The sequence below is a fragment of the Mesoplodon bidens genome (assembly GCF_964165515.1).
Source record: "Mesoplodon bidens genome assembly, chromosome: 4".
NCBI classification, from domain to species: Eukaryota; Metazoa; Chordata; class Mammalia; order Artiodactyla; family Ziphiidae; genus Mesoplodon; species Mesoplodon bidens.
In genome coordinates, this window is record NC_138160.1 from 79364519 (window position 1) to 79392077 (window position 27559).

At 41.0% G+C, this 27559-nt stretch overlaps 1 protein-coding gene across 28 annotated transcripts in view; it reads left to right on the forward strand.

Moving 5' to 3' along the window:
- LOC308615945 (uncharacterized protein) overlaps positions 1-27559 on the forward strand; it is a 639507-nt gene that overhangs the window by 559574 nt on the left and 52374 nt on the right. For 25 of the 28 annotated variants that reach the window (XR_014015644.1, XR_014015645.1, XR_014015648.1 and 22 more), the window contains 3 exons: positions 14434-14516; positions 16447-16525; positions 16988-17100. The gene's annotated coding sequence lies outside the window, so the exon portion shown is untranslated. Of the gene's footprint in view, positions 1-10046; positions 10103-14433; positions 14517-16446; positions 16526-16987; positions 17101-27559 lie in introns of all 28 variants that reach the window. The other 3 variants (XR_014015651.1, XR_014015653.1, XR_014015654.1) reach the window with 3 other exon arrangements.

Sequence of the window (27559 nt, forward strand, 5' to 3'; positions counted from 1 at the left end):
CCAGACCTCAACTGAAACATGTATCACATGGTATTATAAGCATTTATTTATACTCTTGCTTCCCTCTCTGGCCCTCCCTCTAGCTAATGTGAATAGCTAGACCCCAAATCAGCAGCTAAATGTGCTGTTTAACATGATGCTTGGTCCATTTTAATTACTCTGCAATTAATAAATGAACGAGGGAGTGGATAAATGAAGTGGTACTGAGCCCACTCAGAAGGAACTTTTAAATAGATGGACCCTTGGGAGAGTCAGGGAGGAGCACGGAAAATAGATTGCCTAATTTTTCTGGAGCCAGCCGGCCAGCTTCAGAGAAAGCGAAGAACGAGTACATGAGAGGTCTGCAGTCTCCCCACGAGACTGACAGGGCAGAAGGGAATACCTTCCCTCCTACAGGATAATTGGTGCTCAAATCAAACCTAGAAATCCTATATTCACTCTCCCTTTTAGTGGGAAGGCTCTCTGCCTGGGTAGAATTTCAACAGACATATTTCCAACTGGCTCTATTATCATGACCCAAAAATAAATATCATGGCAGGAGCCCATGAAGTGGGAGCACAATTTATCCCAACTGAAAATAGAGGCAGAAAGCATCGGCCCTAGTATCCTTGATACTAGAGTGGGGTTGCCATAGCAACCAGCTGAGTCACTAATGAAAAAAAACAGTTGCACTATGACTAGGCTGACATTCTGTGACATTCTCTTCTTTTACTGTAGCTCTAATGATGTCGTCAGTAGGAATGACAGAGAGAAAAGGGTCTGACCTCTCTATTAAACCTGCAACTAGCTTGACATGCTCTGCCTTTAGCCTAATGAATGTGAATTTCTGTGTACAAATTCTGCCTTGGAGAAAAGCACTTTAGGAATTTGTCTGATTCATATATTAGACTTGTTGATTCCATTGTTCCCTTAATGTAATCCCTTCTCTTCCGAATTAAGATGGTAATGAAGCAGATGAACCCCAAAAGCAAAACAGGAAGGGAAAAAATGAGTGAGAAGATGTGACAGGGTGATGCTAATCCATCAGCGATGAAATGAAATTGGAGAAAACAACCAGAAGCAGTTTTTGCCCCTTCTTCAAACAGGATGAACCACAGACAATTAAGAAACAAAGCTAGAAATTTCTGCAAAGAGAAATGGAACCTGCTGGAAATGTGTTCTGAGAGCATCACGATCCACATATTCACTTGCTGGTCACTATTTTCAGAGCACTGAGTTAGGCACGAAGCAGTCTTAGAAAGGACGAATAGCCTCAAGTCATCTAAAGTCTAGAGCTGGCAGAGGGATGGAAAGGGTTAACAACTTAAAAATACATACAAACCACACGTGACCCCTACTACTGCCAGGAAACAGGTAGTTGGTTACTGCCAGAAACCAACACATTTACGACTGGAAGTTTTAAAACTTGAAGTTGTTAAAATTAAAAGAAAAACCTGCCACAACTGTAATTGAGTATACAAATGGAGTTTAAAAATAGACACTGTCATTGAGTTTGTAAAACAGTGAGAATGCTTTATGTTTTTTTCCCAAAAGTACTTGTTTGCAAGCATATGAATTTGTTTTAAACCCAACATTGGGTTGCTTTCATCTGCAGAAGAATGGCCGCAAGAATTGGTGTCAGCACTTGCTGCAAATTATGTGGGAGTTTCTGAATCTCAGTGTAGGCACATACATCTCTTTATCAGCAGGAAAGAAGAGAGCTCATTCATTATTAAAGCAGCCTTCTAGCCACTCTCTTTCGTCAGCATAACTCTGCTAGACTCATTTTATTCGTCTATGACTCGAATCGTATTATTCCTCTCCTCAAGATCTTAATTTACCACTTTCATCATGTCACTCTCCTAGTTAAGAATAGTTGATGGTTCCCCACGGAAAATCAGATCACACCTAATTCTCCCTGATTTGTAGCGCCCTCCACAGTTTCGCTCCAGCATAGCTATCCACACTTATCTCCGATTTCTCTCAATGCCAGCCCTTCCTTCCTGCCAGACTGTCTCCTCTCCTCCCTGACCACAAAATGGCATGACTAATTCTCACCTCCATACCTTCCCTCTACCTACCCAATCCTCACTCATCTGTTGAGAAACTGCCAGCTACCCTTCCTCCATAGGGTGTTCTCTGATTGGCTGTTGCTTTTGGAAACCGGGGTGGGGAGCGTTCCACTCAGCTGGCTGTTCAGCGTTTTCCTTACATGTTCTTAGATTTTCTCTTGACTAACGTGTGCCTTGAGAGTAGGCTCTGCCTTGTTTCCTCCTTTTCATGTACATGCTCCCCTAACGCATTAATTCAACAAACACTAATGGACCATGGTGGGAGGGATGGGGAAGTATGGTCAGAGCGGGGAACTTAAGACCTGCTGGCGTCTTCATGTCAATGTTAGAGTGTGCAGTATCTGGAATGTAGGGAGGGCATGATACGGGCAGGGTAATTTGGAACCAGACAAAATAGATGTTTTAGAGTCACCTAAAGATTTGAATCTTTTATTAAACCCTGCTTTAGCAGAGCTTCCAAGTCCCATGGAGGGGGAGGGGGCAGGTGACATGCATTTTCCTGATTTAACCAGAGCAACTTTGGTTTTATCGACTCTATCGATTTAGACTTCTTGAACTTTGGGTCAGAATTTCTTTTGAAGAAAGGGCACTTTTTCACTGAACCAAGTTTGGAAACCTCTTTTCTGGGTAGGGGAGAGACTTTAATGTTTGTAAGTGGGGAGGGACAAGCAGGTGTCTCTGGCTCTGAATCGAGGCTGAATCCACACCAGAGAGTTGGTGGATTGCTTAGCCCTCCAGAGACTCTCACACCACCATACACGTTTGACAGATGTTCTTTCACTGTTTGCCATTAAGAGGCAGAAGGTAAAGGTGGCTGATTTATCCCTTTAATACTGAGAAGGTTGGGCAGTATTCTGGCATTATATTTTGCCTCCAAGCACCAAGAAGTAAGGTGCTTCCTTCTTCCTTCTTTCTGTGCGTGTTTCTTTCATTTTCCCTGGGAATGTTTACTTTCTTTGCTTGTTGCACAAGGGAATAATTCAAAGGGCTGGTAAAAGACAGCTAAAGTGACTGAATCTCTGCCACCATATATCATAACTAAATCTATACTTATGAAGAATATTGTCAACAAAAACCAAACAGAAGGGACATTGGAAGTTGCATGGAAAGGGAATAATATACATGTGCGAAATCAGCACAGAAACAGCCTTTGTTGTTGTGTGAGAGCCAAAAATAGAAGAGTGCCCTGGCACAAAGCAGCAGCAATACTCTGTACCGACCAGTTCTCCTCAGGACCAGCCACCCCTCGGAACACAAACCTAAGGTTGTCACCTCCTCAGCTATTGCTGTTACACATTTAGGATAATGAGTGGAAGAAACTCCCTGAGGGTTTCTAGGTACCAAACCAATAGAAATAAACTTCATTTTATGGAACACCTCCCTGCTGAAATACACATATTCAAAAAACATTCCTAACATTCCAGCCCTTGAAAGAAACAGGCACAGTAAGAGACCTCCTCACTCCAGTCCTGTTTCTGCCACAAAAATGTGACATGTGTGGTATTCAAGAAGTATCGTCAGTTTCCTCTTTTGTGATTCTCAATTTGTTTTGTTTTACTGCTAACTTAGGAATACTAGAATTTGGGAAGGTCTCATTTGAAGTGACTAAAAGTCTTAAAACAGCCATAAACAAGTCATCAATAGTGACAACATAATGACTGCTCCAGTGGAATATCTCAAGGTGCCTATAAAAGCACCCACGGTTGTTGCATTTTTCCATTGGACCCCCCTCAGCGCCATTTTACTGTTTGAATAGATCAACTCACTTCCTGCCTACCCTCTTATATGTGCACAGAGCCCATTTCTCCTCAGAGCCAGTAAACTAGACATCTGATGATGGCCCTGGTTTGACATTATGCCTCACCTGTTTCATTTGCTTAAAGCAGGTGGCTCCTGTCTCTCAACCACATTTCTCAGTCTAAGACCTTCTCAGTCTAATTCCATCTGACTGACATCACAGTGACAGGTTGTATCCTCAGATATAACAAAAATAAATTTATAGCTTGATCTAAAATCGGTAGCTCACTTGTGAATGTTGACAGCACCGTGGTTGAGAACCACATTCATAAACTTGTCTGTCTGCCTCCCCAGACTATGAGAGCCTTAAGATCCTTGGGAAAAAATGTTTGTGTCTTGTTTACCCCTGTGAACATGTGCCCAACAGAGTAGACCCTCAAAAATGTTTATGAAATGATTTTCAAGACCAATAAAAATAATAGCGTTCATGTATTCACAACTTCCTCCCATCGTGCTAGCTGGGAATGAAGGAACTTTTCTTCCCTGATCTTGGAGCTATGGCCTAGATTACTGTTGTAGAGATCAAGGAAAAGGGAATAGTGGCTGAATTGGAAGGATAGGGAAAAGCTAGATTAGTTTATGATAGAATGGGCCTGGAACTCAAATAAGGACAATTGAATATAAAGATGAAAGAGAGAGGGAATGAAGGAGAAAGGCTAAAAAAGATAGAGCTGGGGAAGAGATGGAAAAGAAAAGAGAGATTTTTTTTTTTTTTTTTTTTTTTTTTTTGCAGTTCGTGGGCCTCTCACTGTTCGTTGCGGAGCACAGGCTCCGGACGCGCAGGCTCAGCAGCCATGGCTCACGGGCCCAGCCGCTCCGCAGCATGTGGGATCCTCCCGGACCGGGGCACGAACCCGTGTCCCCTGCATCGGCAAGCGGACTCTCAACCACTGCGCCACCAGGGAAGCCCAGTGCTCCCAACTTTTGATTAGCAGTCTGGTGATCCCCCATAACTTTGAACAGTGTCATGAATTTGGGGCCTTTCTGCATGATGATATTACACTGGGTGATGTCATCCAGTGTGAACTTAATTCTGTCAAACTGCTGGAGTGTCTTAGCCTCTGATATTGAATGGTAAGCATTAAGGAGTGGTCCAAGAAGCCAGAGCTGTCATTTGTAACGGGTCCAAGTTCAGAGCTATATCAAAAATATTAAAACCTGGACCTCATTCTGGCTCCGTGTTTTGCAGGGCTCGTCACTGCAACAGGGAGATAGGTGCTGGGGGAGTGCAGTGGGGGACTCGTAAAGAAGCTGCTCAGTCATTCGGGACTTAACACCTCAGGAGGCTTAACTCACTTTCTCATTAATACCTTTCCACTTTCATCAGAAAAAGGGTGGAAACTGATTCTCTCTTCTTTACACAAATATTCTCTGCTCATCTTTTTGTTGTTGTTGTTGATTTATTTGACATATCAATACTATTCATTTTGAAAATATTCCATATAGTTATTGATGGGGCTTGTGGAAGAATGAAGTTGGTAAAGAAGCGTGTTGAGTTTTGATCTAGGTCCATTCACCTGGGGATGGTTATAATTGTCTGTTGAATGGAGTCAGCATGCTTGATAAGTTTTCTGATATAAATAACCATTCTAGGAAGAAAGGGGGAAAGGAGTCAGATTTTTCAGTCCATTGCTCCTTGACATCAGGCTGGTCTCTATTCCATTATAATCTCCGCAAAGGGGGATTTTGATCAAAAGTAACATCTTGTGCCACTTTCTATACCCCTACCCTGCTTAACTTTCCTTTATAGGTCTTATCACTCCCTGGCATTATATTACATGCTTATTCACTTACTTGTTCATTGCCTATGTCTCCAAATGGAATGTAAATTCCATGAGGGCAGGAGCTTTGCTGTGCTCACTGATGTATCCTAAAATGGTGCCTAGCATGTACGAGGTGCTCAGTTTTTACTGTTGAATATATAAATATAGGATTAAATAGTAAATGAATTGTTGAATGGAATTAATGAATTAGTTAATAAGTGAATGGACATCTACCATGTGCCAGCAATGATAGCTTTATAAATATTAAACACTTAAATCCAATACCAACCCTGTCAGGTAAGTGTTGCTTTCTAGAGTTGACAGATGTGGAAACTGGGGCTCAGAGAAGCTAAAGAATTTGCCCGCAAAATATTCACACAGTAAGTTACAGATATAGAATTTGAACCTGATTCTTTCTGATTATATAACTTGTGCTATTTTTATAACACTTTACTTTGTAGAATAGCTGTAAGTCAGGTAGTTTAATATGCTTCAAAGCTGCAACCCTGGAGAGGGTTTTTAAGGGAAACCATTCAACAACACCTTTGTGTTGAGCTTGGGATCTCTTGGTCTTCCTTTCCCCTATCCCCGCCAGCTACAGCTGACTTGGACATGAAAACAAGGCTTGCACAGGTCCCTTGGCTGAAAACAAAGCTTGCTTGATGCTAATCTCTGCACCTTGGACAGGCTTACTCTTTCCTCAGTTATTTGCCAGCAGCAGAGCAGCTGTGAGCCTGCCAGAGCTGAAGGGAGTCTGTTTTGTCTACCAGCTGTCTACAGTCCTAGAGGATATGGCTCACAGCATTATGCACAGCCTGGTGGGACTTGGTAAGACAGCAGGAAGAAAGGTCAAATGAATAACAAGTGTGTTCAGGACAAAATAGAAATAAACCAGGCAGGGTGTTGAGTGGTGACAGGAACAGACTACTTGATGACTAACTGGGGAGAAGGACAAAAACTGTGATATTGAAGGACAAGGATGTAGGTAACTGCTGTGGTTGCTTAGTCTATCCCATTAAGATGATTTTTTTTTTTTTTTTTTACCTTTTATGGTTTATGCCCTTGGACTGTGCACTAGGTGTGATGACTCAACTGGGTTAGAGCCAGATGGTTTTCTACCAGATCTTTATGGGAGTCCCCAGAAGATCAGAAATTTGAACTTCAAAGCATCTTCAGTCACCTTGAAATTTGGTTTTTTTCTTTTTCTTTTGTCTTTTTATGCTTTTTAATGAAGTATTATATAAAATGACAAGCACAGGTCATAAATGATGAACACTGACACATGCACATACCCATGTAAACCACCCTGCAAAAAAAATAGAAAATATTGACACTTAGAAAGTTCCGTTGTGTTCCTTCCCAGACAATCCCACCCACCAGTCCTTCAAGCAGCCAGTCTTCTAATTTCATATAATAGATTAGCTCTGCCTGTTCTAGAGTGAAAGCATATGTTCTTTTTTCTGACCTCTTTTGATCAGCATGATGCTTCTGAGATTTTTCCATGATATATGCTTTCGTATTTCATTAAATGTTAATACAATTTGACTGCTGAATAGTATTCCACTATAAATATTCAAAATTTATTATCCAAACTCTCATATATTGGATTGATTGGTTTTGTCCTTTTGGGTTTTGATAATGCTTTATATATTTTAGGTACTAGTCATTCACTGAATATGTGGTTCGCAAATATTGATATTTTCTTCTATTGTGTAGCTTATCTTTTCATCTTTTTAAGAAGAGTTTTCACATAGCAATAGTTTTCACTTTGATGAGATCCAATGTATCAATTTTTTCTTTTATGGATTATACTTTCTGTGTCAATCTAAGAACGCTTTGCTTAACCCTAGATTCCCAAAATTTTCCCATTTTTTTTTCTAATAGTTTTATTACATTTCTGTCCATGATCCATTTTTGGTTTATTATATTTCTGTCCATGATCCAAGGTATGGAGTGTAGGTCAAGATTCATCTTTTTGCCTACAGGTGTCCAATTGCACTAGCATCAGTTGTTGAAAGGATAGTGTTCCTCCATAAAATTGTTTTTGCGCCTTTGTCAAAAACTAGGTCAGCATATTTGTGTGGGTCTATTTCTGAGTTCCCTATTATGTTCTATTGATTTATGTGTCTATTATCCCTCTGCCTATGCTTTTCAAATAAATGGCAGAATAAGCTTGTCTATTTATAAACAAACAAACAAACAACTTTGCTGGGGTCTTGATAGGAATTGAATTAAACTTATGGATCACTTTGGGGAGAATTGCAATCTTCACTCTTTTCCAATCTAGAAGCAGGTATATCTCTTCATTTATTTGAGTCTTTTTTTATTTCTTGCATCAGCACTTTTTAGTTTTCAGCATACAGATCCTGTATGTATTTTGTTAAGTGTATACTTAAGTATTTTGTAATTTAAATTCAGCTTCACGTATTCTTATTAGGATACAAAAATGAGATTGATCTCTGTGTATTGATCTTGTATGCTATGACCTGTTGAACTCACTTATGAATTCTAGGAATGTTTTTTTGTTTATTTCTTGGGATTTTGTACATAGACAGTCATGTCGCCTGCAAACAGAAATTATTTCATTTAGTCCTTTCCAATCTGTATGTCTTTATTCTTTTCTTCAACCTACTTCAGTGGCTAGAAGTTCCAGTACTGTATTGAATAGAGTGGTAAGAGTAGATGTCCTTCCCTTGTTCCTGATTTTAGAGGAAAAGCGTTCAGTTCTGCACCACTAAGTATGATGTTAGTTGTAGGATTTTTGTAGATGCTACTTATCAAGGTGAGGTAGTTCCTTAACTTACTGAAAGGTTTTATCCTGAATGGGTGTTGGATTTTGTTAAATGCTTTTTCTGTGTCAACTGACATGACCATATGGTTTTTCTTGATTTTTAAACAACTTTGTTGTTATGATGAAGTATCTTGATTGATTTTAGAATGATGAACCAGTCTTGCTTACCTGGAATAAATCCCTTGGTCATGTTGTATAATTCTTTTAAATCATGTTTAGATTTGATTTGCTAGTATTTTGTTGAGGATTTCTTTTTTTAACTAAATTCATGAGAGATATTGATCTGTAATTTCTTTTGTGTACTGTATCTGTCTGGTTGTTATCAGGGTAATAATGGACTGATAAAATGATTTGGAAAGTATTCCTTCTATTTTCTGGATAAGGTTGTGTAAAATTGGTGTTAATTCTTCTTTAAGTGTTTGGTACCATTCTCCAGTTAAACCATCTGAGTCTGGAGGTTTATTTTTCATAAAATTTTTCATTATGAATTTAATTTTTAAAATTATTTTGGGGGCTAGTTGGATCATCTCTTTCATTTTGGTTGAATTTTGGAATTTTGAGGTTTTTCAAGTAATTGATTAACTTCTAAGTTATCAAACTTATGATCATAAATTTGTTCACAATATTCCATTATTATCTTTTTAATGATTGCAAGATTTGTAGTGATATCTACTATTTTATTCCTGATTTTGATAATTGTCCCAGTGGAGAAAGGGAGTCTCTCGCAAGAGGAGGTAGGGAGGTGTTTTAGGCACTTGTGGTAGGATCCCCTTAAAGATACCCCCACCCCAGCTCCATGATGTCTCTGGACAGGGTACATGGGGTCAGAGGCTCCCCAGTCGAGTCACATGTTGTTACAGGTCCCTCTTGCCAGTTCTTCCCACTAGCTTTGGTATTTGGGAGGTGGGAAGGGTAGTCTCTAGCCTGACAGTGAAGGAGAGCACTTCTTGGCCACTTATTGTTAGGAGGGTCTCTAGCTCTATTCCCCTTGCCCAAGGTGTCAGGCTGGTTTCAGAAGGATGTTTTCAGAGGAGCTCCCTTTCAACCCAGGGGAGGAATGAGTCCACTTGGGTTGCTATCTATTGCTAGGTTGGGGGCTAGGGAAATGCTGAGTCTGGATCACCTGTTGGGTAGGGCCTGCAAGATGCCTTGCCATTATGCTGTTTCTTCTGTCTGGGGTCCCAAACAAGTTTCCCTCCTTCTTACCACCCATCACGTCTCCTTTGGCTGTCTCTTGAGTTATTTCCAGTTGAGTTTATAGTTATATTTAGGGGAATGAGCAAGGAGAAAGAGGTCTACACCATCTTGTCCAGACCAGTGGTTGAGTATATTTTTAAAAGAAGAGTTGTCTTTGGTTCTTAAATGTCTCCTTTCTGTGTTTAGAAACTTAGTTATTCCAGGGGCCAAAGTCATCATTGCACTAATGGTTCCCAGGCATTGCTGGTTTGAGGCATCAAAACAATCCCAAAGTTTCTTCTGTGACTTGGTGCCTGGATCTGTCATAGAAGCAGCTGGTGAGGATGAGTGGTCAACAGGTGATTGTTTTGAAAAAATAACTAGGTCAGTAAAGTACTGCCACATGCATAAATATCTTCAGTTAAATGTTTATATTATGAAGATATCCTTCTTTCTCTTTCCCCTTAGGCCTTGTCTTAAAATTCACCTTAACTGGATTTAACATGTCCATAAGACAAAGGAAAGTGAGTATGAAGGGACTTATCTGGGGTCTTACCACACATACTTACTCGAAGTTTTAGATTAATTTCTCCCAAAACTGAGTAATGGGAACCTCTATATTAAAATACAGATTCAATATCCAAAAAGTGTATCATAAATCAGAATTATGAGTTGACATGAATACAATGAAATTTAATGAGAACAAGGGTAAAATCTTGTATTTTAGAAAATATTAATAAATGAATACAGATGGGGAAACAGTTTAACAACAGTTTATTTGATAGCAGAATAAAAGATTTAGTTGCTGTGACCTGAAAAGCTATGATAATAGTTACTATGACCTGAAAAGCTATGATAATTTTAATATAAATTTCAGAACCAGGGCAAAAGGTAAAGATCTTCATGCTCTATCACAGTGTTTCTCAAATTTTAATGTGCATGCAGATTACTTGGATATCCTGTACAACAGAAGATCCTGATTTAGCAGACACTGCGTAGGGCTTGAGATTCTGTGGTCTAAAAGTCTCCAGGTGATGCTGGCTCTGTTGGTCAGGGAACCACACTTTGAGGAGCAAGACCCTATACCATACAGATCACTTCTAGGGTGAGATATTCATTTATGAGCGAGCACCACATCTTAAGAGAATCACTGAGAAATGAATTTGTTCAGAGAAGATAAGGCAGGATAGTTAGAAGTTAGACACTAAAAAAGAAAGCTCAGGGCCTCCCTGGTGGCGCAGTGGTTGAGAGTCCGCCTGCCAATGCAGGGGATACGGGTTCGTGCCCCGGTCTGGGAGGATCCCATATGCCGCGGAGCAGCTGGGCCCGTGAGCCATGGCCGCTGGGCCTGCGCATCCGGAGCCTGTGCTCCGCAACGGGAGAGGCCGCAACAGTGAGAGGCCCGCATACCGCAAAAAGAAAAAAAAAAAAAAAAAAAAAAAAAGAAAGCTCAAATTGGAAACAACGGTTATCTCTGATTGGCATGATTCTAAGGGAGCTTTATTTTATTTCCTTTCCTTTTATGTGTTTAATAAACATATTTCAATTACAAAAAAAGAAGTTAGACACTAAGTTCCATGAGTATCAGTAGAAAGATCAACCTTTAATCAAGTAAAAGCTCTTTCAAATTGATGATATAAACCATCCAAAGACACATAGGCAAACAATTCAACAACAACAATAAAAAAAATCTCGGAAGACCAAACACAGATGATAATAAACATTCAGTTGGTGGACAGGCAAAAGTTCAAAAGCTTGATAAAATCCAATGGGAAAATAGCCATTTTTTTGGTGGTATATGAATCACCACAACCTTTTTGAAAAGTAATCCAGCATTAGCTATTAAAATTAGAAAGGTGCACAGGGCTTCCCTGGTGGCGCAGTGGTTGAGAGTCCGCCAGTCGATGCAGGGGGACACGGGTTCGTGCCCCGGTCCAGGAGGATCCCACATGCCGCGGAGCGGCTAGGCTCGTGAGCCATGGCCGCTGGGCCTGCGCGTCCGGAGCCTGTGCTCCACAATGGGAGAGGCCACAACAGTGAGAGGCCCGTGTACCACAAAAAAATAATAATAAAAATAATAAAAAATAAAAAGGTGCACATATACTTTGACTCAGCAATTCCACTCGTGAGAGCCTTCACTAATGAAATAAACCCAGAATTATGAATATAATCACCAAGATATTTACGGTAACATATTTGTGAAAAAAGCTTGGAAACAACCTGGATGTCCATCAACTAGTGATCTGCTAAACAGTGGCATATGCAATGGAAGGGAGAACTTTACATAAATTCCTGCCTTCCAAGGGTGGAATAATGAGGTAGTAAGTTCCTTGCACTGGAATGTTCTATCGGAGGCCATCAGAAATGCTAGTAGGGGAATTCTTATAGAGAATTATAAACACATTAGTCTGCATGATTTCTGAGTTTCTTTCTGACTCTGAAATTCTGTAATTCTATAAATTGAGCACAGTGACCTCAATGAAAGAAAGGAAGAAAAGGAACGGAGGCAATTTTTCTACCCTATTTTTATCTGCTCTCCTCATTTTAGAATTGGGACTTTGGGAGCAGGTTTAAGGGGTGGAATGTTTTCATTAGCACGTATAGAGGCCACAAACTGAAGCTATTTCATTTAGACACATAATAAATGAAGAAAAAATGGTTATCCGTTTCTCTATCCCTAATTGTTGAAACAAGATCCATATTTCAGAAAATGCCTCCTTTATATTCACAGTCACTAACGGAAAGTGACTAATTTGTGGCTGCACAGGGACACAGCATTAAACACCCTGAGCATATGGATAAGTCACTCTGTGTGTCTAAGATCGATGGAGCCTGATGCCTGCTCCTTTGCTAGGAGCGTGGGCCAGCATAAATGTACTCAGGAATGGGAGAATGCCATCTAGTTATGTACTGGATGGCGGTGAGCGGCTGGATGCCTGCATTTCCCTCTGTCAGTGGTTTGCAAACTGTGATACTTCCTCAGAGGTGCTTCAGGGGCCCAGTAACCATTCGTTGCAAGTGTTTAAAGTATGTTTAAATAGTTATTTTTAAAAATGTAATTAAAAAGTAACTACCAAACACATTCAAATGTGATATATATCCAATTTTAACACACTGGAAGCCATCAAAGTATTCATGTACATTCTCATTGATTGGCTGTTTAAGTAAATATTATGAATATCAAAGCATAAAATAAGTCTGTGTATTAAAATACTGTTTTGTTTGTTTTATGATTCAGTATCATTTGGAAAATAGGAAATTTCACTGCTAAAGTTTTGGATAATCACTGCCCCAATTCACAAGTTAGGGAAAACAGAAAAGTAAAGGTAGGATGAGTGAAGCCTGAAAAATTACTATTTGAATGGTTAATTCATATAGTTCTCAAATCTTTAAATGGTCCACACCTCCTTCAGAACATCCCGCCTTAAAACAAAAACTCTTTATTCCTCCTTAGAACATTTAAAACTATTTTGTTCTTTTCAGAATCTGATCATTCTTCTTCCTTCATTCTTATTTTTTTCTGTCATTTTTTGGGGGGAAAGGGAGTTGTTACTGGGAGTTGGAGTTAAGTTGAATGTTGGTGAATGACTTGCATGACAATTTCTGTTTGAAGGAAGGAAGTTCTTAAAGCACTCAGTTCTTTTTCTATTGCAAACATATTCTGAGAAATTAAGTGAGCTAGGAAACTTTCCAACACAGATCTGGAGTTTGAGTGCTTCAGTTTGAGTTCCAGTTCCACTATCTTTAAAGTGAACCCTAGCATGGGCACATTTTCTAAGTGCTACCTCAATTTCCCTTTCTGCAAGATGGGGATAATAATAGTATTGTCATCACAGGGGTCTTGTGAAGATCAAAGGAGACAATATTCGTAAAGTACTCAGCATGGTGTCTAGCATGTGATAAGCGTTCCACAAATATTAGTGCCACTATTGTTTTATACATTTTTTTGCCCAAATTTACTATAAGAACTGTGGGTACCAAATAGGAAAATAAGGAGGAAGGCTAAGAGGCACACAGTGTGCAATTGTTTATGTTATAGAATTGTCATGAGACTTTTGCATTTATTATTCAATTCTTCAGTAAACTCTGTGAGTAGAAACCAAGGTTCTGAGAAGACACCAAACAGCAAGTGATGGAGGTAGAAGGGAGCAAATAGGAACAAGGTCCTTTAACCAAAATCTAGTACTCTTTCTTCTATGGTGCACCTTCTGTCATAGTCACGAGACAGAGCTGTTAAAGTTAATAACGGTTGCTGATTTTTTTCTGCTTACTGTTTTTCATAGGTACGGGATTCTGATGGCCCCTAGATAATAACTAACACTGGCCATTCTTCACTCTTCTAATATTTATTTTGTGTAAATATAAGACAACTGGCCATACCGTCACTGCGTGAAGCAAAGGAGGAAAAAATTTCACAAAGAAAGATGTTAGTTCAATTAGGAGAACAAAACAAATACCCCAGTTATTTTAACAGACAAAATGTTATATAGGAAATTGGTTTAACAGTCATTGGAGAACTGAAAAGGCAAATGTGGACACAGACGTAATATAGAGAAAGTAAATGTAGGAAGCAACTTTCACCTCTAGAACTGAGAGAAACACAAGGCAGAATCTGGGGTCATTAGAACCCAGAAGTTGGAATAAAAGCCCCTTGGAACCCAGGAAGAGGTGTTGGCAGGATGGTGTTGGTGTTTCTGAGGGGGTGTAAGGAGGCTGCTTCTGAAAGGGTGAAAAGACAACTGCATATTGGAACCTAGGTGGGCTGCCAGATCTTGGGGTGATGCTGCAGGGACAAGAAGCAGACAGGAATGAACTGGTCCCTCCTCCCCTCTCAGGCCTTGTCATTTTTCTCTAGCGCCCCCTATCGGCAGAGCCTCAATAGCAAGCCGCTGGCAAAGTGGAAAGTGTTTGGCCAAGTCCCCAGCTCCAGCATCACAGGTAGGTTTGGAACTCAGAGGCAGTCGTTTAATAACGAGCACAGATGTATGCACATATTGTTACGGTTAATTGCCATTAATATATGTGTGTTATGGGCTGAATTGTGTCCCCCCAAACTGATATATTGAAACCCTAACTTCTGGTAGCCTAGAATATAACTGTATTTCGAGATAGGCCTTTAAAGAGGTCATTAAGGGCTTCCCTGGTGGCGCAGTGGTTGAGAGTCTGGCTGCCGATGCAGGGCACAAGGGTTCGTGCCCCGGTCCAGGAAGATCCCACATGCCATGGAGCGGCTGGGCCCGTGAGCCATGGCCACTGAGCCTGTGCTCCGCAACAGGAGAGGCCACAACAGTGAGAGGCCCGTGTACCGCAAAAAAAAAAAAAAAAAAAAAGGAGGTCATTAAGTTAAAAGGGGGCTGTTAACGTGGGCCCTAATCCATTATGACTGGTGTCCTTATAAGAAGAGGCGATCAGGACACAGACAACACAGATTAAGGGAAAACTATGGAAGGACACAGCAAAAAAGGTGGCCATATACAAGCCAAGGAGAGAAGCCTCAGAATGAAACTAAGCTGACTGACACCTTGATCTTGGACTTTTAGCCTCCAGAACTGTAAGCAAATAAACTTCTGTTGTCTAAGCCACCCAGTCAGTAGTATTTTGCTGTGGTAGCCCTAGCCCACTAATACAGTGTGCTACAGAAGAAGCAATTATTTTATACTGGATGTCTTCTAGACTCCATTATATCCAATTGGACCTCATGTTTTGATTTACTATTTTTATTATATATGATCTCAACTCTTCAGCCCGTCTGTCCCCAGTCCCACTGGATTAGGTCCTTATCATGTCCCATTGGAATTATTCCCAATTGATTTCCCTGCCTCCAGTTTTTTTACCCTCAGTTCATCCTATCTGCCAACACGGAATAATCCCTATTGCTCTGCTGCTTAAGACTCTTAACTAACTTCCTACAACCTGTAGAATAATGTCCAAACTCTGTGCATGAACTACAAGCTGCCTCCTCTCTTTCCATCCTGCCCACTTCCTGTGTCAGGTCTCTTCTGCTAAAATTGCTCAGAGCCCTTGTCTTAATATCATACATAGCAAGGTGGTTGGGGGGCGGGGGCTTGGAGTTTGGAGCTAAAGAAAAGCAACATGTGTATAAAATGAAAGAATTATCACAATCAATCAGGTCTATGATGAGCTCCACCCAGCATTCTGTTTCTGGTAGAGGAACTAAAAGTTGAGAGACAGAAGGACATTCAGAAAGCTGGCCAATCTTCCAGGTGTCTCATAAAAACCTACCAAGGGACTAGAAACATACAAACCTACCAGGAACAGGTTAATAAGTTATTAATAACAATAATCTACTTAATTAAGTAGGTTATTAATCAGGGGTTAATTCAGAAAGGGAAGAGGAGAAGAGGAATAATAGAGGTCCCATTCATGAGGCACCTACTGTGTTAGGCAGTCACTCTGTGAAGCACTCTCTATATGTTACATATACCATGTAAACCTCAAATGAACACCCTAAGGTATTTTTATCTCCATATTACAGAACACGCTCAAGATCACCGAGGTAGGAAAACTGCCTTCAAGCCCAGATTTATTAGAGTTTAAAGCCTATGATCTTTTTACTGTATCAAGCTGCTTCAGCTATTACTGAACATAGAGTGTTATTTGTTTGTATAATTGCTCTGGTTATTTAAGCAATAGAGTTTTGTTTTCAGAAAATAAGACCCTCATTCTCAATTCACCACATCAGCTAGTAAAGCAGCTCTTTGTATAAAAAGCAAAATTAACCTATATTTAACAGCAACCCATTACAGCTGCCAGAGCCATTGTCTCTGTAGCTCAGAAAGTCTATTGCAGGTGCCTAGAGTTTGCAAATCCTATACAACAACGTAATAATGCATTCTGTCTTTCAAAGGGTAAAGACCTAGGATGGAAAGTGGTTCACTGGGGAGACTGATGAAGACTTCTTGACTAGAGGAAGGATAGTCATGCTGGTAAGTATAAGAAGAAACCATTAGGGCTTCCCTGGTGGCGCAGTGGTTGAGAGTCCACCTGCCGACGCAGGGGACACGGGTTCATGCCTCGGTCCGGGAAGATCCCACACGCCGCAGAGCGGCTGGGCCCGTGAGCCATGGCTGCTGAGCCTGCGCGTCCGGAACCTGTGCTCCGCAACGGGAGAGGCCGCAACAGTGAGAGGCCTGCGTAACGCAAAAAAAAAAAAGAAGAAACCGTTAGAAATATTATTTCTTGATTGGTTGCTACTCATGTAAGTTGGTAAATATTTTGAGTGTCCTCTTTGTGAGGAGAGAATAGTTGGGGCACAGAACAAGATGGCTGTTTCTTTGATTTGTTAAATGCATCTGTCTTGAGCAGAAAGATGGGTAGAAAATGTGTAACTAATAAGAATGTTGAGCATAATGAATCATGAAAAATTGTAAATCTACTGACAATTTCAGCTCTGTGAACATGTTCAAAGAGGTTTCATCTTCAAGAAATAGTCAGTGATATTCAAGTTAAGAGGATACTGCTGATTGAAAAACACTGAAGATAAGTTCCTGATACTACTAAGGTGAGAGTATTCTTTACTTGTATTCTAATTGTGTATGGTATTTAAATAAGAAATACTCTGGAAGCTTTGCTTAGCTGTTTCAGAAAAGCTTCAATTCTCATGAAAAGTAGTCTTTCTTGCCTATAATCTTTCTTGTAATATTATATGGGCAAAGTGTGTAGCACAGTGCTTGTCACAGGTGTATGTAGTTCAACTTTCTTTTCCTTATTGAAACTCTAGCTGTTTAGACTTTTGTTCCATGATTCAGACACCACCTGGGTGTAATTACCTAAACTGTAATCACCTCAAGGGAAACAACAGCTTCTAGAATGCTGTTATTTCTTTCTTTAACCAAAGCCTATACATGCAACTAAAGTAGATGTTCTAACCCATGTTAAATTTATATTTTCTTCATTAAAATAAGATAGAAGTTCAACAGGTTTTGTCATTTGACACCTGTAGTGGTCTAAGTCTAATTATTTCAGTGCAGATAAGAAAAAAAGATGCTCTTACCAACTGGATGAAATTACAGTAAAATGGCCAGAAAAATGATGTATATTTAGATCCCAAGAGAGTAATCAATTTACACTCTGAAGCATGAAATCTGATTGCCCTTTTCTCTAATGTGAAACACCATGTACAACAATTTATTGACCATAAAACTACTCATCCATTTGGTGCCATGATTTCTGTGTGCAATTTTCAAAGAAAGGATTGGTATGAAATTGATCACCTAGTTGCTTCAGTTGGAGAAAGCCCAACCACATTTTTTAGCTCTGCTTAGAAGGAGGACCTCCATAAAATGGTAATGGGATTCTGCATTTCACTTTCATAATTTATGTCCAAATAAAAGCAGTAATTTTTTAGGCCTCCAGAATCACTAAGTTGTCTTCTCCCATATTCTTTTTTCTTCCCTGTATTGTGAAGACAGACGTTTTCTTTCCAGCCTTTCAAACTTATTATTGCAACTGTCCTTCCTTCCAAAGACCTTTGGATTCTGGAAACAATGAGCTCAGTTACATTACTTTAAAGATAGTAGATTTCTAAATAATGTCAACTTCATTCCCTATGGATCAATTTATATTCAACTAATGCTCATATTACAAAAATTGATGGACACAGTGTTCAGTAAACTTTTCAAAGAGGTTGAGGTAAGGTGTTTGGGTCTTATATATAAATACACATTTTTGTAAAAACTCCCAACTTTTCCATAATTTGAATTTGAATAGAGGTATATTTCACTTTCTCGCATAGCATGTCAATGCTTTGTGTTATTCAAAAACTGGTATGTATAAAATAAGAAGTTTAAGTTTCAAAATGTTTTTTTTTACATCTTTATTGGAGTATAATTGCTTTACAATGGTGTGTTAGTTTCTGCTTTATAACAAAGTGAATCAGTTATACATATACATATGTTCCCATATCTCTTCCCTCTTGCATCTCCCTCCCTCCCACCCTCCCTATCCCACCCCTCTAGGTGGTCACAAAGCACCGAGCTGATCTCCCTGTGCTATGCGGCTGCTTCCCACTAGCTATCTACCTTACGTTTGGTAGTGTATATATGTCCATGCCTCTCTTTCGTTTTGTCACAGCTTACCCTTCCCCCTCCCCATATCCTCAAGTCCATTCTCTAGTAGGTCTGTGTCTTTATTCCTGTCTTACCGTACCTAGGTTCTTCATGACATTTTTTTTTCCTTAAAATGTTTTGAACCTTGGGAATTCATTTCCTCTTTCAAAAAAATTATAAAGCCATTGAGTTTATCTTAAGTGCCACTTTCCACTTTATCTGAAAGTCATTTTTACATTTGTCTTTAAATTTATTTCCATTTGAAAATGGAACATATCACCTGAGTGCATTCACTGACAGTTGGAAAGAAACAATAACTGTTTCTAGAGCAAAAAGTTTTAGTCACAGTCTGAGGAGGAAAGGATATTTTGTTTAAGGTCAGGGGATTCTTTTAATGGCAGAACGTCTCTAAATCAAGGACCCTGAGAATATAATAATTTTTAACATAATTATGAGTTTCTTTGAGTATGTTCAACCTAGCACAAAAGCCTTGCTAAATAATCAGCTCTCACCTCTCTTTTACAAGGATCTTTCTTTGATTACACGAAAGCCAAATTTAGTAGTTCTCTGAACTCCAGACAATTGTTCCTTATAATAGGAACTGTCGATTATAATCACTTTACATAGGTTTTAGTGTGTCACCAAGAACGATAGTATGAAGCTTCTAATTAGATGTGTAAGCGGATAAAAGGCAGGTTTAGTCAAATAAGAGTGTTGGACTTTACCTACGATTTGAAAGAGGCTGTTTTATACTGTTTCTAGTGTTCTGGTAACTAATAGTAAAAAATCAAGAAATTTCATGAGTTTTATAATTTTTCAAATTTAATTTTTCAAAATGTTATAATGTTTCCAGAGCAAGTTGTATTAATGAGCTATCCAGTTCCTTATTACACAAAGTATGGTCCATGAACCCCACTGGCATTGTCTGGGGGTTTGTTAGAAACACAGAATCTCAGAACTGTTGAATCAGAATATGCATCTTTAATGAGTCTCCCAGGTGTTGCATAAGCATATTAACATTTGAGAAGCAGCAAACTAGTTAACAATGATACTCGGAAGGGCTAAAAACTGTTTCCCAGTGTATGTGCTCAGGCAGGCTGCTGTGCGGCAAATAGTTTGCAGGTGCATTGAAGTAACAACTCCCTTGGCCCTCAGAGCAGGTGGGTGGGGACTGACGCAGCCAGAACCCCCCAGAGCAGCCCCTACAGTTGCAGGTGACCTTGTCCATTAACCCCAGTGTGTCATACAGATATGATCATTTGCTGCGTGCACTGCTACATGAAAAAAGTAACAGAATGCTGCTCTGATTAATTAGATTTAATGGGGGAATATTTTATGGGAAGGATTAGAGGTGGCAAGTATAGAGAAGTAGGAAATCAATGCTCTTGGGCACTGACAAATCAAAAGCGCGGAGGCCAAGATGGACTGGAGATTTGCGTCAGTTCTCCAACTCCTTGCATTGTTAAATAAGCAGAACTTACACAACAACCAAATGATGTTGGAAGAATAGCTCCTGCCTGGCAGATTTTTTTTCCATAGTTCTTGCTTTAAGGTAAACCAGCATAGTCAAAAACATGCATAGGGGCTTCCCTGGTGGCGCAGTGGTTGAGAGTCCACCTGCCGATGCAGGGGTCGTGGGTTCGTGCCCCGGTCCGGGAGCATCCCACATGCCCTGGAGCGGCTGGGCCCGTGAGCCATGGCCGTTGAGCCTGCGCGTCTGGAGCCTGTGCTCCGCAACAGGAGAGGCCACAACAGTGAAAGGTCTGCGTACCGCAAAAAAAAAAAAAAAAAAAAAAAAAAATGCATAAAACTGTTAAGCAGTAAACCCTTGGCAATGGCAACAGAAGGACCACTGAATAATAATAGAATATCGGCCAAATTAGAAAAACATTTCTCTAAGCCATATTTGTCAAATGCTTTGAAGAGAGTAGCTTAGAAGTTGATATAAGAACCCAACTCCATAGCGATTGTTATTGCTATGGCATTGTGCTTTAGTGAATTTTTCAGTTAATATTTTAACTCTCATTCCTTAATATGGGTCTGCCTTTTTCAATTAATGGATTTATTTTTAAGTTTAATGGGACAAAACTAAAGAACTCCACAGTCTTAGCTTCTCTCTTGGGGCAAAGCAACAGCTTCCAATTGACTTCTCTTGCTATAGTTTCCCTCTTTCAAACCCCTCATCCACATAATCATCAGAGAGAATGTTTGAGAATACAAATCCTTTAATGTCACTTTTCTGCTTACACAGCTCCAATAGTGTTGCATAACTTTCTGGAGAGTTTAAATTCTTACTTTTAACACTCACGTTCCTTTAGGACTTCGTAAGTCTCAGCTTCCTTTGCTATCCCACGCCCATCAACATTCCAGCCACATCAAGCAGCTGTAGTTCCCCAAACATGCAGTGCTTTATAATGCCTTGTGTCTTTGCACCTGCTGACTCTCCGACTATAATGCTTTCCTCCTCCTTTGTTCACTTGGCTAAGCCTTTCTCATCCTTGAGGCTTCAGCTCCAGTGCCACCTCCCCACCTTGGAAAGTCCTCTTCTCTTCTTCCCTCTAGTGAGTTGTTCCCATGGAACCCTGTGTATGTCTTGATCATGGAATTTCTCACAGGACTTTTTCATCCAGACCAGCCTTGTGTGTGTACAGCTGTATGGTTACACACAACCCTGCTCTCTGGAGGGCCCTGTACTTTACCTAATGTTCTGGTACCACCATTTTGAAATTTCTAATAATTTCATCTTTGAATTTGTGTTTCAAAGTGAAGTCTCATGGGACAATGGAACATACCCCTGAGCAGAGGAGATCCGTGCAGTATCTGTGTCAGCCATTCCTTAAACTGCCCCATTCACATAAAACATTTGCAATGCTTTACATCTACTACTAAGCAGTGGTATTTACAAGCCCGAGAGGGCATGCTTTCTAGAACTCGCTTTGAAGACAGAAAAAAGGCAGTGATGTTCTAAGAAAGAAGAATGAGCAAGGAATCCTATCATCCTTTCCTGCGCTTATCACTTCCCCGTGTTAGCAACCACTTATAATGAAAATGATAGCATGGGAGAAAGGGAAAGGCAGGGCAACCCATAGTTCCTTCACTGTCAGCCCTTCCTTATTCACCAGGAAGTTAAAAGTAGCGAGCACATGCCTATCAAGAAGCTTTACTTTTTAGTGCTGATGGTACTTTTATGCTGATTTTTCAATAAGAGGTTTCATACTTTCATTTTTCAGTTGACCCTGCAAATTATATAGCTGACCCAATTATAATCTCTGCTTTCCTTGTCTGTGTACCATATTAGATTAGGGGTTTCTTGAAGGCAGGGAGAATGTTTTTCATCTTGGTATCCTTAGTGCTTACATAAAGCTGGCTCTCAAAAGATGAATTTCAAAAGGCAATTGCAGCTAATTTTAATGTTTCCAGAAAGGGGAGACAACATAAGCAGCTCTTTTTCCTGCTTAGAATGTGCACCTAACAAAGTATGTTTTGTCTTGAATGTGCCAATATGGAGTAGGCAGAATAAAACCAAATCCCCAATCAGTTGGTGCTGGTTTTGAACACCTGCTATGTCTGTGTTAGGTGTGTTAGGGAGAGTCACATATCTAGTAGTCATTCATGAGGTCTGACTTCTTATGCCCAGAAACGGATAAATGGTGCAGGTGGCTAATGCACACAGGAGACATGTATATTGTGGCATCAGAGGGGCTGGGAGATATGCCTCAGATGCCAAAGTGGATGTTTATATAGATAAATAAAAGCACGATTCCTACATGAGCAACTCAAGGTGAGGTAGAAGGGTTCTAATACGTGGACTGAGCTCAGCCGCAAGGCCAGGCTGTGGCCTGGGTCCCTAGATTCCTATCAAACAGGTATTGTCTGGAGAGTTTGTGTGCATGGACCTGGGCCCTGGTCACTAGGGAAACTGGGAATCAGCAGCAGAATTCCAAGCCCCAGGGAAGGACAACGCAAAGGACAAGGCAGGACCCCAGTCTTGGAAGGCCGTGGAGTCAAGGAAGGTTCCCAGAACAAGACCTCAGAAAGGACCAGAGCAGGAGACTGACCCACAACCAAGGTCAAGGATGGAATGGGTAACAAACAAGCAGGAACGCTGGTGGGTTCAGACACTTAGTTGGGGAGTGACACAGAACCTGTGGACATCGGTGAGTCCAGCTAAGAAGGCGACCTAGAGGCCAAAGAAATTATTTCAAGGAATGGAGAGGAAGAATGTAGGGAAGATGCACAAAAATTAGATAGGAAACATATAATTTTGTTGAAGAAATAAGACAAATACATTGGAAACAAAATATAATTGAACTCAGCATAACATATTAGAGCCCAATAATGGAGCTCACTTTTTAAGTAGTATGGAAGTCAAAGTGGGTTGGAGAAGTGAGTGAAGGCTTCCTGGAGGAGGTGGCATGAGACTTGAATATTCAAGGAGGAGAGACTCAGTCCAGGCAGGAAGACTATAATGAATCCAGAGGAAGCTGCAGATGGGGGTGATCTCCATAAAGTGTCTGTGCCTGGGAGTACGGAATACAGGGGAGAGAAGTGTGTAGGCTGTGTGATGCTCCCCCATATATGGCCATGTCCTAAGCCTCAGAACCTGTGAATGTTAATTTATATGGCAAAGGGAACAGCAGATGAGATCAAATTATGAGGTGATGCGATTATCTGTGTAAGCTGAGGGCAATCATAGGGCCCCTTATAAGAGGGACGCAGGCCAAGTCAGCGTCAGAAGAGACAGAAGCAGAGATTGGAGTGATGTGCTTTGAAGATGGAGGAAGCAACTTCAAACCAAGGAATACAGGTGGCCACTAAAAGCTGAAAAGGGCAAGGAAACAGATTTCCCCCTCAGAGCCTCCACAGGGAACCCACCCGCCCCCGGCGGCACCATGTTGACTTTAGCACAGTCAGACTGATTTTTGACTTCTGACCTCCAAACTGTAAGAGAAGATATTTGTTGTTTTAATCCACTAAGAGTGCGGTAATCTGTTACAGCAGCAACTGGAAACTCACAGAGGCACTAAGGATCGTGGACTAAGCTGCAGAGTGCTTTGTGATTGCAGCGGCTGTGCCAGGAAAAACCAGAGGCAGCCAAGTGCATATGATGGAACTTTGCTGAGGGCTGCTTCCCTCCTCAGTGATCCGCACAGATCACAGCGGGGGCTTCAACCTCAGCCCAGTCAGCCCACAGCACGGCAGCCAGAGCCCGCAGGTGCCGACAGGTTCAGGATCGGTCGGGGTACCAGCAGGTTGGTTCGGGGTGAGTTCTGTCTTCCTGGCTTGCAGACAGCTGCCTTGTCACTGTGGCCTCACGTGGCTTTTCCTCTTTGTGTGCATGGAGAGAGACGTCTCTGGCATCTCTTCTTTATGGGCACCAGTCCTATCAGATCCAGACCCCACCCTTATGATCTCACTGAGCTTTAAATCCTCCTTAAAGAGGCTGTCTCCAAATATAGGCACATTTGGGGGGTTCGAGCTTCAACAAATGAATTTGGGGGAGGGGGGCACACAATTCAGTCCACCTCGGATGGTGACAATCAGGATAGCACCATCTTTTACTTTTAGGGTCTGGAACCTCGTATTTATTACTGTGATGAAGACCATATCAGGAAGCATTATGAAAAATACTTTGAGAACACCTTTTAATATTCATGCATTCTTTCCTAATGCCACATTCTGCCCCAGAATTCACCCGTCTGGCCTAAGCAAGAGAAAGAGACCACAATGCATCCTGTCACCTTTTCCTCATCACCTTTGTGAAATGCTAATTACAGCAAGCACAATAGAGGAAATATTATCTTTTTGTAAAAACCATACAGCTGAGGGCCGGCTGTCAGGATATAATTATACAAACAGGAATCGGTCTCAAGCAGGACATGATGGTTACCATCCCAGCTACATAAAGTGCTGAGGGAGCTCCTCTAATTACCACCGACTGGAGGTTTAGTCTTATATCTCTTTCAAATAACGTCAGCAGCAGCAGTGACAGCCTGCACCTTCCAACATCACACTCTTTCATTAGTTTGCTCTGACTCACCCTCCTCACATCCTAACACCCAATAAACCTTCCATCGAGTGATTTATCTTTCCAAGTACTGGATAGCACTTAAGCCACTGCCTTTTTCTTTCCTTATTTCCTACCCAATAATTATCAAGTGTCTCCTCTGGGCAAGGACATTCATATGTGCTATTTTATTCAGCCTCACTGTATCCCGACTAAGTAGACATCATCCCTCTATAAATGAGTAAAGTGAGAAGCAAAGCAGTTATGTGGCTCAGCACTAGCATTGAGTCATCGCAGTGGGCATCCAGAGGGATGGAAGGGGAGAGGGAGAGAGGGCTGGAGGAAGGAGGAGAGGGGAGAGATCTGTAGGAGATGTAGCAGCAGCACAGTCAGCTGAGCCTCATCTCTGCCATCCCTCAGAGCCAATAGGGTCCTTGACATTCCCCAGAGATGTTAAGCCCAGCGACTGATCTTATGGGAATTAATTGTAATAGGAACTTATACAACCTGCTTGATGAGAAATGGTTAGTCTAGCTGTCCAGACACAGCAAAACTGTAGTGCAATTCTATAAATAAGCTCTGGCTTCTATGCCTAATGAGAGCTTACAGTCAGCCTAAAGGAAAATGTACACTGTCTTTGCTGTAGATTTCCTTTGTCCCAAATGCATGAGAAGAGACTTCTTTTCTTTTTTTTTCTTTTTTTTTTTTTTTGCCTTTCTCCCATACACTTCTCTCCATCCAAGTCAAGAAAGGTCTTTAAATCTGCCCACAGGCCAGCCAGTTCCCTATACCCAGGCTTCACCATGTTCAGGACGAAAAAGGACAGTCCTGTCCCATCCATGCCACCACTGGGGGAAACAGGCCCCTCCTCCAGCTGCCCTTTCTCTAGGACTACAGCCTTGATCTTTCGGAAGACAGGCCATGGCCTGGCTCTACTTACTTTCTTTCTCTCTGTGTCCTCTGAGCTGGGCCACGTGGGCTTGGTGCCACAGAACAAGCCAATAAATACTGTCCCGCTTCTATTTTTCTATGAGACAAAGTGATGGTGATCGTTGTTATGGACTGAATGTGTCCTCCCAAAACTCATATGTTGAAAACCTACCATGTGATGGTATTAGGAGGTGATGGTATTAGGAGGTGGGGCTTTGGGAAGGTAATTAGCGTTAGATGAGGTCATGAGGGTGTAGTAGCATGAATGGGGTTAGTGTCCCTATACGAGTTATGAGAGAGCTGCTTTCCCTCTCTGTTCTGTGCCATGTGAGGATGCAATGATAAGTTGACTGTCTGTAACCCAGAAGAGGGCTCTCACCAGAACCTGAACATGCTGGCACCCTGATCTTGGACTTCTAGCCTATAGTACTGTGGGAAATAAATTTCTGGTGTTTACAAGCTACCTAATCTATGGTGTTTTTGCTATAGCATCCTGAGAAGACTAAGCAATCACTGATACACAACTTTTATGAGACTTTTAGAGGTATGGTTGTGTTTATAGAAGATTTTTAAGTCATCAGACAAGTATATAGTGTAAAAACAATGATTTGACCAGGGCCTATCTTAATTTAGGGCATTGAAGAGAAGGGGAATCTGGTGGTTAGTGTCCCAATCTGTCCTCAGGCTGATTGCGTTTATTCTTGTCCCCAGTGCTCAAAAAAGTGCAAGTGGTATGATTTCCAGTCTCTAAACTCAGGGATTAAAAAATATCTATTTCTATTCATTTATTTTCTATAAATCAAATGAAATATAAATTTAAGCAAACACCTAACCAAGCTGTCAGGAAATTCACCTCAGGTAATATTGGGACTGGCTCCTTATTCAAGTCTGATAAGAATCTGGAAGCTTACCGGGTATCCAGAAAACATCTCTATTTTCTATTTGCCTTTTTGGGGTCTTCATTCTTCAAACCATCATGGATGCCATGACATCTACATTGCTTAAACTCACAGTGGTCCCTCCAAGTCCTAAAACTTGAAGTCAGGTCACATAGGAGGTACAGAAATGATTGCAGAGGCTGGAAATCCCCCCTCCCAAGGTGCCCCATCATCATCTCTGATGTATTGCTACCACTTGGGCACAGAGGCGGGTGCAGGTATATACCCCCTGCCCTCAGACCTCTCTCCCTTTCTCACCAGAGAGAAATCTCTTTTCTTTCCTTTCTCATTCTCTCCTTTCTCTCAAAGAGCTTATTCAATTCCTGTATTTCCCCTTCCCCTCTACCCAAAACATTCTGCATTATTGCTTCATTGGGCTTAGGTTTAAAAGACACTCAAAGGTCATTGACTTCAGACTACAAGTTTGAAGTGATTCATATTCTATCTTCTGGATGTAGTGGCTAAACAGCTCTGGGTTTGTGAGTATGCCTGTAGAGGTTTAATTAGGTTTGATACAACATAGACATTATTGAAGCCATATCTGCTCTCCCCAACCCTGCCAAAAAAATAATGATGTGCCTGATGGACAAGGGTGGAATGCACTGGTCCTATCAACCAATGTGCCTTTCGGTTTTATTCCCTCCCTTTCTGGATACCTGCCATATACACTACCTAATACAGAAAGGTCTCTCACATACATGTTTTACCCCATGGTCCTCCTACCCTGATGAGACTTATATGAGCCATGAGTGGAACCTAACCCAAGGCCAGCCAGTCTCTGATATGGCCTCAAGAAAGTGCTCTGACCAGTAAGGGCACCCTGAATGGATGATGGTCGACCAGGCATGGATCCCCTGCCTTACCAACTTGAGTTCAGAGACAGAGAGAAAATCGTTGATAATGGGGAGAATGGCAGAAGAAGAGCTGGAAGGCGACATGACAGGAATGGAGAAAGAACAGTAGATCTGTGGTGCTGACCTAGTGACAGGACACCTGGTGGCTAGGACTGTGTTCTCACCTAAAAGATCTTCCAGCTCC